Source organism: Varanus komodoensis, unplaced genomic scaffold, assembly GCF_004798865.1.
Source record: "Varanus komodoensis strain SLA01 unplaced genomic scaffold, ASM479886v1 scaffold42, whole genome shotgun sequence".
In the NCBI taxonomy this organism is placed as follows: Eukaryota; Metazoa; Chordata; class Lepidosauria; order Squamata; family Varanidae; genus Varanus; species Varanus komodoensis.
This window is the reverse complement of record NW_025335972.1, coordinates 6,826,762-6,838,915: the sequence shown is the minus strand read 5'-3', so window position 1 is coordinate 6,838,915 and position 12,154 is coordinate 6,826,762.

Here is a 12,154-nt window from a genome sequence, read left to right as displayed (position 1 = left end):
CAGAAAAGAAAACACTGGGAGCAGCAAAACTTTTTTGACATCTAAAATGAAGATAACACTGCATATATAGTTTTTTACCTTTATTCTATGTATAAAAAAACTATAGTGTGTTACATTTATGAAATCAATGAACTGCTACAGAGAAAACAAATTTTTATTTCTGCATGCAACAAAAATATTTTGAACTCCGAAAAAAAAGACGCTGGGTTGAAAGTTACTTTCAAATAAAATACTCAATGTCTGAGTCCTCCTCGTATTTATGAAATAAAAAGTTGAACTTATATTATCCACTAGCAGCAAACCAAACATGCCACCTGCAGCAAACCAAAAATGCCGTCTGCTTCTGTGTGCCCTCATCCTTCTATCACATGGTGAAATATTGAACAAACATCCCTCTCCCAATGTAATAATGTTGCTGGAATTTTTATAAGAATCTTCTTAAAACAAAGAAGTAGATCTATATCTTTATTATGATTTAACTGCAGCTGTTGTTCAGTCACTAAAAACTGTTATTTTTAATCTTACATTATAAACTAGTAGGATTCCTTTCATATATTTTGAATAGGAGAACAGCTTCCTGCAGAATCAAAGTCAGTGCTAAAGGGCTGCATACATTAAACAGCAAACCCCATACGTTCGCGTCAGCAGTAAAAGCAAATGAATCTACCCACTCACCATTAAACGTTCGGTTTTCTTCAGAAACTTTTCTTTTCTTCAGATTTATCCATGGTTGGAGGGGGGGAAAGCTCAGTAAATCACAGATATAGGTGTGCTTAGTGACTGATTAGCAGATAAACAGTCAAGTGATGTGAATTGTGATAGGTCCCAAGCACAGCTTTTAACATTCAGATGAAGGAGATTACATTGGGACAAAGAAAATCTTTTCAGCAGTGTTTCCTTTCCTGTAACATGAGAGCCTGCAGGAAACTTGATTAGCAGAGGAATGAAGTGATTTACTTAACTAGCTAATTTACTTAACTAGCTAGTGCTGAGTTCCTGAGTGGAGCTTCCAGCAGATCAGTGGTTGTGCAGGCGCATGTTTTGAGCAATGGAGCCACAGCAGAGGGGTCCAAGAGCCACATGCAGCTCCAGAGCCGCGGGTTGCTGACCCCTGATCTAGTCCATTATTGATCCCAGACACCTCCTTAGTACCTCAACAAATAGAAAAGAAAAACAGAAATGGGTGTCATAGATACACTGTCAGTATCACACACCAAAACCCCTCATTCTGGTAGGTACAAAACCACTGAAGCACAGTATCCCCAGTACCCAGTTCAGAGAGCCATTCCAAAAGGAAAACACAGTTGAGGGAATCAAAAGCTGCCGAGAAGTCCAGAAAAATTCACAGGGTTGCATTCACTCAGTCTCTGTCCAGGCATTGGTTAGCCATCAGGGTGACCAAAGTCAGTCTGGTGCCCAAACCAGACTGGTAAACATACTGAAATGGGCTCAGAAAAGCCTCATTAGACAAATGTGTCTGTCATCACTGACAACTATTCAAGCACTTTGCACAAAAAACTCACGCGTGCACACCCACAGCATGTATATATGAGCATATAGATAGTCTAGTGTGTGGTAAGGGTGTTCGGCTGGGGACCTGGAAGATCCAGGTTCTAGCCCCCACTCAGCCATGAAACTTATGGAGTGACTTTGGGCCAGTCACAGGCTCCCAGCCTAGTTTACTTCATAAGGTGGTGGTGGTGGTGGTGGTTATCCTTCATAGAATAAAATGCAACTATGTAAGCTGCCTTGGGTTCTTCACAAAAGGAAAAAGGTGGGATATAAATGAGGCCCCATTGGTGAGGGTGTTCAAAGATAGGCTAGACATGCACACAGTGGGCATGTCATGAGTGGAGCCGGCTGGAGCCGGGGGTCAGACTAGAAGACCCGGGAGGTCCCTTCTGACTCGCTCTGTTTCTATGTTTCCATGTTTCTATGTTTCTATGCACACATACATACATTTGGCAGCTGGTTGAAATTATCCTGTGGATACAAGGAGATCTTTTTAGGAGTGGTCTCAGAAGGACTGCATCTGTCAGGCTGTCTAGGGCCACTCCCCCTGGTAAGGAGGCATTGATTTCCTCCTGCAGCCAGCCAGTTCTTTCCTGCTCATTATAATGAACCAAGAGGGATAAGGGGCAATGATAGACTACATCCTCCCAGGCACTTCATACACATCTTTGGATCTTGGTCAGGGTTAGATGGCTTTCTAGACACTATTTCACTAATGGAATTGTAGTTCAACTGGCCCTCACGTTTGGTGGTGCTGCAGTTGAATGCCAGATCGGTCATAAATAAATCATCCCTCATCCATGATTTAATTGTGGATGAGGGGACAGACCTGGCACAACCCTGGGCGGGAGAGGCAGGGGATGTGGCACTTTCCCAGCTGTGCCTGCCCAGATATTCAATTCAGCACCAACCTCGCCTAGAGGGGAGGGCGTGTCACCCTAATTCTTAAAGATACAATCTCCCTCATGGGGCTTCCGGTTCCTTCGAGGCTGGGCCTTGAATGTTTGCACTTGGTGTTGGGTGATCGAGACAGGTTGGGGATTCTGTTGGTGTACCGTGCACCCCTCTGCCCAACAGCCTCCCTGCCTGAGCTGACAGAGATTGTCTTGAACCTGGTATTGTAGACCCGCAGGATGTTGGTCCTGGGGGACTTCAATTTCCATGCCAAGACTGTTCTGACCGGGCAGCTCAGGACTTCATGGCTGCCATGACAGCCATGGAGCTGTCTCAACATGTCACCGGCCCAACAAATGAATGAGGCCACACTCTGGACCTGGTTTTCTCGACGGGGCAAGAAGATGGTGATCTGGAAGAGAGCGGTTTGACATTAATCCCTTTGTCATGGTCAGATCATCTCCTTGTGAGGTTTAAACTTAGCACAGGCTTTCCCCTCTGAAAGGGTGCGGAACCTATTGAAATGGTCCGCTCCCAGAGTCTAATGGATCTGAATGGATTTCTGAGGGCTCTGGGGGAATTTCTAGTTGATAAGACTGGTGCTCCTGTTGACACCCTGGTTGATTTGGGCAATGGAGAATTGACTTGGGCAATTGACATGATCGCTCCTAAGTGTTCTCTCCCACCAAGCAGAGCCCGCACGGCACCTTGGTATACACCTGAGTTGCGGGCAATGAAGCAGGCTGGGAGATGACTAGAGCGTAGGTGGACGAAATCCCATGCTGAATCTGACCAAACACAGCTGAGAGCCCATTATTGGGCCTATGCTGTGGCGGTGAGGGTGGTAAAGAAGGAATTCTTCTCTGCTTCCATTGCATCCTCACAGTGCTGTCCAGCTGAGCTTTTCTGGGTGGTGTGAGGTCTGTTACATTCTGGACCAAAAAATGAATTCATTGCACCATTATTGGCTCACTGTGATGACTTTGCCCCGCACTTTAGGGATAAAATCACTCAGATTCGTCACAAGCTGGACTCCACAGTTGAAGTAGTACCTGTACGGGAGGTGTCCAGAGCGCTGTCCGATCCATCTTTGTTGGATGAGTTTCAATTGTTGCGGCCTGAGGATGTGGATAAGGTGCTTGGACTTGTCCGGCCTACCACTTGTTTACTCGACCCTTGCCCTTATTGGCTGCTTATCAAAGCCAAGGAAGGGATGTATACCTGGATCCAGGAGGTAGTTAATGCTTCCCTGAGGAAGGGTTGGGTTCCTGCCCCCTTGAAGAAGGTGGTGATCAGGCCCATTCTGAAGAGGGTGAACCTGGCCTCTAATTATAGATCAGTGGCCAACATCCCATTCTTGGGCAAGATGCTTGAGTGGGTGATGGCCGGGCAACTCCAGGATCCCTTGGATGAAACTGACTGTCTGGACCCGTTTCAGTCTGGCTTTAGGCCTGGTTATGGGACAGAAACTGCCTTGGTCGCCCTGTATGATGACCTGTGCAGGGAGAAGGACAGGGGGAGTGCATCCCTGTTGGTTCTCCTGGACCTCTCAGCAGCTTTCAATACCATCAACCATGGTATCCTTCTGGATAGGTTGGCTGAGTTGGGGGTTGGAGGCACTGCTCTGTGGTGGTTCCACTCCTACTTGGCTGACCGATTCCAGAAGGTGGTTCTGGGGGATTGTGGCTCTGTGCCATGGAAGCTTTGACATGGAGTTCTGCAGCTTTCCATTTTATCCTCCATGCTATTTAACATCTACATAAAACCGCTGGGAGAGGTCATCTGGAGGTTTGGGCTATGGAGTCTTCAGTACACTGATGACACCCAGTTCTTCCTCTCTTTTACATCAAATCCAGGTGAGGCAGTGGAGGCCCTGAACCGGTGCCTAGCCAGGGTGATGGGCTGGATGAGGGCCCATAAATTGAAGCTTAATCCAGACAAGACAGAGGTCCTGCTGGTAGGTGGTTTAGTCTCCTGAGTAAGTGTTTCTAACCTGGATGGGGTTGTACTCCCCCTAAAGGACAGGGTGTGCAGTTTGGGAGTGCTCCTTGACCTGGAACTGTCCCTGGAATCCCAGGTGGCAGCAGTGGCAAGGAGTGCTTTCCTTCAGCTTCAGCTGATCCATCAACTGCACCCCTATCTGGATAGGCAGTGCATGGCAGCAGTGATCCAGGCCCTGGTGACTTCCCGATTGGATGACTATAACACGCTCTACATGGGGCTGCCCTTGAAGATGGTCCAGATACTTCAACTGGTTCAGAATAGTGCCTCCAGGTTGTTAACAGGGACCGGCAGGTATGAATATATAACACTGGTCCTTTTCCACCTACACTGGCTTCCAGTTGAAGCCTGGGCCCAATTTAAGGTGCTGGTGATGACCTATAAAGCCCTAAATGGCTTAGGGCCTGGTAACTTTAAGGAGCATCTCTTTCTATATGTGCCTGCCCACCCCTTAAGATCTGGGGCAGATGCCCTTCTCCAGGTGCCCTCCCTGAAGGAGATTAGGAGAGTGACTACCCGGAGAAGGGTCTTCTGTGCAGTAGCACCCCAATTGTGGAATTCGCTCCCCAGAGAGGTTTGCCTGGCTCTGTATCTTTATTCATTTCAGCACCAGACCAAAACCTTTTTATTTTCCCAATGTTTTAAGATCAGACTGTTTTAATTGGGGTTTTATTATTAGCTAAATTTTAGGACACTGTGTTTACATTTTTTTTTTACATTTTGCATTGTTAAACCGTCCTGAGACTTCGGTAATGGGACAGTCTACATAAGTTTTAAATAAATAAATGGTTTACATGACATTCAGGTCACTACAGCTGCAGACAGTTTATCCTCAAAGTGCTTAGCAAGTGACTCACAGTAGGGTTCTGAGCTCTAAAACATCAGTTTGTTGCTCAGGCTGAAGAACAGCACCTGCCACTCACAAGATCAGTTGGAATGTATTGCGAGACATGGCAGAAAAGTAGAGGTGGCTCTAAAGAGTTCTTGCTAACTTTTGCCCAGATCTGCTTCAAGTCTTTCTCCATTTTGTTGTGTTACCTGCTACATCTTTATCAACTCTGTACTAAACCAAGGAGTTAAACAAACTGTGTCCACCTAGAGGGGGCAGTTAGGAGCAATTTTGTCTGCCGTAGAAATTATCCCAAAAAGTGATTGCCTGGTTGCCTAGCCATTGGCCCAGTTCACACAACACAGCACAGAGTACAGGCTGAGTATGGACTGAGTGTGGGTTGTTACTTAACCCTGGGTTGTTATTGAATCAAGGATGTTCCCTTGTGTGGACCCAATCTGTTAATGCTGAACAATCCACAAAGAAAACACATACCAAACCCATACCCTGACTGTTGTGCTGTGTGAACCTAGCCAAACTGGACAGCTTTCAAAAGGGATTACACAATTGCATGGAGGAAAAGGCTATCAATGACTACTTTTCCTGATTGTTCTATGCTACCTCAAGGATCAGAGGCAGTGCACCTGTATACACCAGTTGCTGGGGAACTTGGGCTGGAGGGTGCTTCTGTACTCATCTTCTGCTAGTGTGAACCTGTGGGAGACTGTTTTGCCACTCTGTGAATGGAGTGTTGGCCTTCCCCCAGCATAGCTCTTCTTAAATTCGTACATTCTACGTGGATTACCAAGCACTCTTAGTAATCTAGCAGGATCCACCAGCATCTTGGTGAAGACCATTCTGATTGGTCCCTCACAGCTGCAGAGGGACAAAGTTGCAGGAAGTCTAAGGCTCAAACTACATGCTTCATGAAATTGTAGCTTTGTGTTCCAAGCCTGATCTTTATATTTCAAATAGCAGTCATTGTGGGATGGTTGAGCAGGATAAAAAACACATAAAGGAGAAGTCACCCTGACTGCCTCCTAGACTGTAGCATGGGGTTAAGCTATGTGCTCTGGTTATCATTCTGCTTTTCTTCTTCTCCGATTGCATCCCGCAGTTGCTTTCATAAAAGCAAAAAATTCATAACATGGTGTCAAGCTTCTTCTTGCTGTTATGTGCTGTCAAGTCATCCCCAACTTATGGAGATCCTGTGGATGAACATCCTTCAAAATATCCTATCCATAACAGCCCTACTCAAACTTTTCCAAATTCAAGTCCGTGGTTCCCCTAATGCAGTCAAATCATCAGGATGGAGGCCAGTAACAAGAAGGGTCCCACAGGGCTCTCTCCTGGGGCCGATCCTGTTTAATCTTTTCATTAACGACATGGAAGAAGGGGTGAACGGTCTGCTGATCAAATTCGCAGATGACACTAAAACTGGAGCAGTGGCCACAACTGAGGAGCAGGTACTCCAGACCCAAAAGGATCTGGACAGACTATGGAAGTGGGCAGGAGACAACAGGATGGCGTTCAATGTGGATAAGTGCATGGTTTTGCACTTGGGGCATAGGAATGGGTGTCGTAAGTACAGGTTAGGGGACAAGTGGCTGGACAGCAGCACTTGTGAAAGGGGCCTCGGGGTACTGGTTGACTGCAGGCTAAACATGAGTCAGCAGTGTGATGTGGTGGTCAAGAGGGCAAACGCCACCTTTGGTTGCATAGGCAGAAGTATGGCTTCTAGAACGAGAGAGGTATTACTACCATTCTACACGACTCTGGTGCGCCCGCAATTGGGAGTATTGTGTTCAGTTTTGGGCCCCTCATTACAGAAAGGATATAGCCAGGTTGGAGTCAGTGCAGTGTAGGGCCACAAGGTTGGTGGCCAGTTTGCAGGGGATGCCGTATGAGGCGAGACTGAGGGAACTGGGTCTCTTCAGCCCGGAGAAGAGGAGACTCAGAGGGGATCGTTGACAACATACAGGTATGGGAGGGGATGTCACATGGAGATGGGTAGAGACTTGTTTTCCCCTGCAGAGGAAGGCAGGATGCGCTCCAATGGAGCAAAGCTCAGGGAGCCAAGGTTCCATTTAGATGCCAGGAAGCACTTCCTGACAGTCAGGACCCCGAGGGTGTGGAATGGGCTTCCACGAGAGGTCGTTGAGGCCCCATCGGTGCAGGTGTTCAAGGATAGGCTGGACGTCCACATGGTGGGCATGTCGTGAGCGGAGCCAGCTGGTGCCGGAGGTCAGACTAGATGGCCCGGGAGACCCCTTCTGACTCGCTGCTTCTATGTTTCTATGCTGCAACCTTTTTGCATCTTCTTTGCATCTATTTGAATGTTTATTGAAAGTTTCCAGTCTGTTTTGTTTGTTTTGTTTTGCATATTTATTGATATTTTCCTATTAGAATTTGGACTGACTGAAGCTCTACAGTTTGGAATAGTTCTGGTATCCTATTTAGTCTGGGTACTTTACTCCTTCCAAGTGCTTTCAGAGCAGCTTTCACTTTGCTTCCAGGTGCTTCCTCATAGGATTCCTCTTCAAAGGAGTCTGCCATCCTTTTAACTCTCCTGTATAGTTCTTCTGTATATTCTTTCCACCGTCTCTTTATTTTCTGCTGGTCAGATAGCACACCCCTGTGTTTGTCTTTCAGCATTCCTAATCTAGGTTTGAATTTTCCTTTGATCTCTTGAATCTTCTGGAAGAGGTCTCTTGTTTTCCCTCTTTTGTTTTTATCCTTTATTTATTTGCACTGGTCATTGTAATAGTTCTTTTTGTCTCTATGTGATAGTCACTGAAAAATTGCATTCAGGATTCTGTCTCTATTTCTGTCACCTTTTGCTTTTGCTGCTTACCTGTCCTTTGCAACTGAATTTCTTCTGTCATCCATCTAGGTGTCAAGCTACATGTTTATTACAGCAGGTAGTCTGGCTCTAAACCCCACCAAGAAGTAATCATGACAAGCACATAAAAAAGAAATCCCACAGAATCTCTGCAACAAAGAGGGCACTAAATCCAGAGTGACTTGACACATGTTGTCTGTTATGTTACATTTGCTAGGTGGATGACAGGTTGCGGCAGGCCCCGTGACCCTCAAGCCTGTGTTAGTACTGAATTGAAGGGAGGTGCCTGCGAAAGCAACTTGCTCTTGCCGGAGATGTTGCAAAGCACTTGGAGTCCATCTAAATTGCTTTCCAGGACTGGCACATGTGCAAGTAGTCTATGACAAGCTGAAGGATGCTGTATTGAACTGAATTCAAAGAAATGTTGGATTTCGTATTTGCCCTCCCGCCCCTTGAGATTGGCAGCAGAGGCCCTCCTCTGGGAACCCTCCATGAGAGACACTTGTAAGTGGTTCATCCCCTTCATGGATCACTGCCTTGTCATGGTGAAGGGGCTTGTGTAGCTCAATGAAGCTATGAGCTATGTTGTGCAGGGGCACCCAAGACAATAGCAGAGAGCTCTGACAAAAGCTGATCCACTGGAGACGGAAATGGCAACCCACTCCAGTACCCTTGCCATGAAAACCCCATGGACAGTACCAAAAGGCAAAAAGATACGACACTGGAAGATGAGCCCCTCAGGTCGGAAGGTGTCCAATGTGCTCCTGGGGAAGAGCAGAGGGGCAACAGAAAGTAGTAGTAGTAGTAGTACTAGTAGTGACAGAAAGAGTGAAGTGACTGGGTCAAAGCTGAAAGGACACTCAGTTGCAGATGTATCTGGTGGTGAAAGGAGAGTCCGATGCTGCAAAGATCTATACTCCATAGGAACCTGGAATGTAAGATCCATGAAGCAAGGCAAGCTGGAAGTGGTCAAACGAGAGATGACAAGACTGAACATCGACATCTTAGGAATCAGTGAACTAAAATGGACAGGAATGGGTGAATTTAATTCAGATGACCATCAGGTATACTACTGTGGGCAAGAATCCCTCAGAAGGAATGGAGTAGCCTTCATAGTCAATAAAAGAGTAGGAAAAACAGTTCTGGGATACAATCTCCAAAATGACAGAATGATCTCAGTTCGAATCCAAGGCAAACTATTCAACATCACAATAGTCCAAGTCTGTGCCCCAACCACTGGTGCTGAAGAGGCTGAAGTTGACCGGTTCTATGAAGGCCTACAACACCTTCTAGAATTAACATCCAAAAACGATGTCCTTATCATCATGGGCAATTGGAATGCTAAAGTAGGAAGTCAAAGATAACCAGAATAACAGGCAAGTTTGTCCTTGGGAGTACAAAATGAAGCAGGGCACAGACTGGTAGAATTTTGTCAAGAGAATATGATGGTCATAGCAATCACTCTTTTCCAACAACCCAAGAGACGACTGTACACATGGACATCACCAGATGGTCCACACAGAAATCAGATTGACTATGTGCTCTGCAGCCAAAGATGGAGAAGCTCTATACAGTTAGTAAAAACTAGACCAGGAGCTGACTGTGGCTCAGATCATAAGCTTCTTGTTGCAAAATTTAGGCTTAAATTGAAGAAAGTAGGGAAAAGCACTAGGCCACTCAGGTATGACCTAAAGCATATCCCTGATGAATATACTGTAGAGGTGACAAATAGATTTAAGGAATTAGATATGATAGACAGAGTGCCTGAAGAACTATGGATGGAAGTTCGCAACATTGTACAAGAGGTAGCAACTAAAACCATCCCAAAGAAAAAGAAATGCAAGAAAGCAAAATGGCTGTCTCAGGAAGCTTTACAAATAGCTGAGGAAAGAAGGGAAGCAAAAGGCAAGGGAGAAAGAGAAAGATATACCCAACTGAATGCAGAATTCCAGAGAATACCTAGAAGAGATAAGAATTTCTTCTTAAATGAACAGTGCAAAGAAATAGAAGAATACAATAGAACAGGGAGGACCAGAGATTTATCATGCAAAGATGGGCATGATAAAGGACCAAAATGGTAGGAACCTAACAGAGGCAGAAGAGATTAAGAAGAGGTGGCAAGATTACACAGAATAACTATACAAGAAAGAGCTTAACATCCCTGATAACCATGATGGGGTGGTCACTGACCTCGAGCCAGACATTCTGTAATGTGAAGTCCAATGGGCTTTAGGAAGTCTGAGCAACAACAAAGCTAGTGGAGGAGACAGTATTCCAGCCGAGCTATTCAAAATCCTAAAAGACGATATAGTAAAAGTGCTACACTCAATATGCCAGCAAATTTGGAAAACTCAACAGTGGCCACAGGATTGGAGAAGGTCAGTTTACATTCCAATTCCAAAGAAGGGAAATGCCAAAGAATGTTCAGACTAGTGAATCAGAGGTTCCTGGGGAGGCGCCAATGCTGCCGTCTGGTCCAGAATTATTGGATGAATTTCAGTTATTGCGGCCTGATGATGTGGACAAGGTGCTTGGACAAGTACGTCCCACCACTTGCCTATTGGACCCTTGCCCGTCTTGGTTAATAAATAATTCCAAGCACGGGATTGGGATCTGGATCTTGGAAGTGGTTAACGCTTCTCTGAGGGAGGGTCGGGTGCCTGCCCCTTTAAAGGAGGCGGTAGTCCGACCGGTCCTGAAGAAAGTGTCACTGGATCCAGAGATGGCCACTAACTATAGACCAGTAGCCAACATCCCGTTTCTGGGCAAGGTGTTAGAGTGGGTGGTGGCGGGACAACTCCAAGCACTCTTGGATGAAACTGATTATCTAGACCCATTTCAGTCCAGCTTCAGACCTGGGTACGGTACTGAATCTGCCTTGGTCGCCCTGTACGATGACCTGTGCAGGGAGAAGGACAGGGGAAGTGCGTCCCTGTTGGTTCTCCTGGACCTCTCAGCGGCTTTCGATACCACCGACCATGGTATCCTTCTGGATAGGCTAGCGGGATTGGGGGTTGGAGGCACTGCTTTGCAGTGGTTCCGCTCCTATCTCAATGGCCGATTCCAGAAGGTGGTGCTGGGGGACTATGGCTCTGCATCATGGCATCTATGCCATGGAGTACCGCAGGGGTCCATTTTGTCCCCTTTGCTGTTTAACATCTACATGAAACCGCTGGGAGAGGTCATCAGGAGGTGTGGGCTGCGGAATCACCAGTACGCTGATGATACCCAGTTCTACCTCTCATTTTCCACCAATCCAGGTGAGGCAGTGGCTGTACTGAACCGGTGCCTGGCCGAGGTAATGGGCTGGATGAGGGCCAATGAACTGAAGCTCAATCCAGACAAGACGGAGGTCCTGTTGGTTGGCGGATCGGGCTTTGGAGAGGGTGGATTTAATCTAGTCCTGAATGGGGTTGCACCCCCTCTTAGGGACAAGGTCTGCAGCTTGGGAGTGCTCCTCGACCCAGAGCTTTCATTGGAAGCTCAGGTGACAGTGGTGGCAAGGAGCGCTTTCCTTCAGCTTCGGCTGATTCATCAGCTGCGCCCCTACCTGGAGTATGACTGCCTGGCGACAGTAACACACGCACTGGTGACTTCCTCTCTGGACTTCTGTAACACGCTTAACGTGGGGCTACCCTTGAAGACGTTCCGGATACTTCAATTGGTTCAAAATATTGCTGCCAGGCTGCTGACGGGGACTGGGCATTATGTTTACATGACTCCAGTCCTCCGTCAGCTTCACTGGCTTCCCATTTAAGTCCGGGCCCAATTCAAGGTGTTGGTGATGACCTATAAAGCCCTAAACGGCTTGGGTCCTGGTTACCTGAAGGAGCGCTTACATCCGTATATGCCCGCCCACCCCTTGAGATCTGTGGGAGATGCCCTTCTCCGGGAACCCTCCGTGAAAGAAATTAGGAGGGTAGGTACTCGGAGGAGGGCTTTCTCTACGGTGGCGCCCAATCAATGGAATGTGCTCCCCAGAGAGGTCCGCCTGGCGCCGTCATTATTTGTTTTTCAGCACCAGGCGAAGACCTTTTTATTTAAGCGTCATTTTAATTGTTAACAGTATTTGCTTA